Source organism: Acipenser ruthenus, chromosome 54 (genome assembly GCF_902713425.1).
Source record: "Acipenser ruthenus chromosome 54, fAciRut3.2 maternal haplotype, whole genome shotgun sequence".
NCBI classification, from domain to species: domain Eukaryota; kingdom Metazoa; phylum Chordata; class Actinopteri; order Acipenseriformes; family Acipenseridae; genus Acipenser; species Acipenser ruthenus.
Window position 1 is genome coordinate 8,368,632 of NC_081242.1, and position 2,500 is coordinate 8,371,131.

Consider the following 2,500-nt stretch of genomic DNA (forward strand, 5'->3'; position numbering starts at 1 on the left):
TTGTTGATCCAGTCTTTTTCTCTCCATTTCCTTTCTCCGATTGTCCAGTTCTGGTTCCTCTCCAGCCCTGTAATTTTCAGAGATTCCAAGTTGTGTTGTAGAAAGTGTGCTACTAGAGGTGTTTGTGATTCTTTTTTGTGTTTGATATTATAGATGTGTTGTGTTAGTCTTACTCGGATAGTGTTGCCTGTTTCTCCAATGTAAATGATTTTGCATGTATCGCATTGTATTGCGTAGATGCAGTTCCTGCTGTTTTGTGTAAAGGTTTGTGGAATGTTGTATGTGATGCCTGTGGATTGGCTCCGGAGGGAGGAAAGTTGCTTGAAGTGTCGTGATGCTTTTGTTGGTTTGCGATTAAGTGAAGGCAGTTTACTGGACACTAAATAGTTGGTCAAGTTTTTGTTTTTTCTGTAGGCTGAGATGGTCTTGTGTCCTGTAAGAAGGTTGGTGTCTTGTAATTTGTTGGTTAGGTTTTGTTTTATCTGTGAATTAGCTGCCACACTAAAATGTGAGTAGGTAGTTATGAGTGGAATAATCTTTTTGTTGTCTCTAGGCTTTTGTTCTAAGAAGGTTTTCCTTATTCCTCTGAGGAAGGAACGGGAGTACCCCCTTTGTCTGAGTGCTGTGAATAAAACTTTGGTAGCTGCCTGGAAGTCAGTATGTTGTGTGCAAATTCTGTGGAATCTGAGTAGTTGTGATTTTATTAAACCTCTAAACGTGGGGTTATTGAAATATTAATTTTAATGTGATTCCCATTGAAACGTATAGGCGTTTTCACCAAAACCGTAAAAAAAGACACAATAACACGTGCCATTTAGTGCAGGTGTGGAATTACAACCCAGGAACGGTCTCGTTGTGTAGATTACACCCTTATCTGTATAACAATGCCCTACCTGAAACGATAGCACCTGGCGTTTCGTATTTCTAGGGAAAATAAGAATTTTGCACAAAACCGCAACTTGAAGAAAACCCATAAGATAACATTGAAATCCACAACACACAATTGCTTTTTTTGAATAAAAACTCTGTTTTTCAACGGATTGGTCTCAAATTTGGTACACAATTGCTACCTATTACCCTGATACAGGAACTGTTGGAATGGTTTCTCTAGCACTTACTGTTCCAGAGAAATAAAAAAAAAGAAGTGAATTTGCATCTGCCAGTAATCTTTTTTTTTTTCTTAGAAATCAGTTTTTGCAGGATTCATTACAAGGCCACTGAATACTGTTAGAGACTAATTCTCTGATACTACAGCCCTTGAAATTGTGTTTCTACCTGCTTGCATGGCTTCAAAACTCTTCCAAATGTACTTTTTCAAGGGGCCTGCAGTGCACTTAGAAGTGGCATTGAAGGACAGGGGCAGCGTCGGAACCGAAAGGCCCAGCAACCTGTGCTTTTCAACCAATTATCTGCATGTCCTACAGGTACTCTGTAGCAATTTTCAGCCACCTACCACATTCGCTGATTCTTTGAGAGCCTGCCAAAGCTGTTCCAAATGCCCCATAGGCTTCAAGCAGCGGTCGCCTTAGTTGAATGGGAAAAAAAGCTGAATTTTGTAGGAATCGCTCTAAAAACACTGGGCTCAGTTACAGGCTGTTAGTCTGATACTACAGCCCTTGAAATGGTGTTTCTACCTGCTTGCATGGCTTCAAAACTCTTCCAAATGTACTTTTTCAAGGGGCCTGCAGTGCACTTAGAAGTGGCATTTAAGGACAGGGGCAGCGTCGGAACCGAAAGGCCCAGCAACCTGTGCTTTTCAACCAATTATCTGCATGTCCTACAGGTACTCTGTAGCAATTTTCAGCCACCTACCACATTCGCTGATTCTTTGAGAGCCTGCCAAAGCTGTTCCAAATGCCCCATAGGCTTCAAGCAGCGGTCGCCTTAGTTGAATGGGAAAAAAGCTGAATTTTGTAGGAATCGCTCTAAAAACACTGGGCTCAGTTACAGGCTGTTAGTCTGATACTACAGCCCTTGAAATGGTGTTTCTACCTGCTTGCATGGCTTAAAAAACTCTTCCAAATGTACTTTTTCAAGGGGCCTGCAGTGCACTTAGAAGTGGCATTTAAGGACAGGGGCAGCGTCGGAACCGAAAGGCCCAGCAACCTGTGCTTTTCAACCAATTATCTGCATGTCCTACAGGTACTCTGTAGCAATTTTCAGCCACCTACCACATTCGCTGATTGTTTGAGAGCCTGCCAAAATTGGCTTCAAAACTATTCCAAATGTACTTTTTCAAGTAGTTCAATGGTTATCGACTCCACTTCTTAGGGGCTGCTGCCATCTACTGGTCGAAAATATTTATGACACCGGGAACCCAACGCAAATGCTGTTACTCTTATTTGAATTGCTAAAAAAAATCAGATTTCTGCGGGAATTCTTCTAAAAACACTGCACCGGGGGCGGGGGGGACGAGCAAGTGTTCAGCCCGAGCTCATAACACCCGTGCACACGGGGGGGACGTGCATTGAATTAATTAATTAATCGCTGTTCCGCCGTG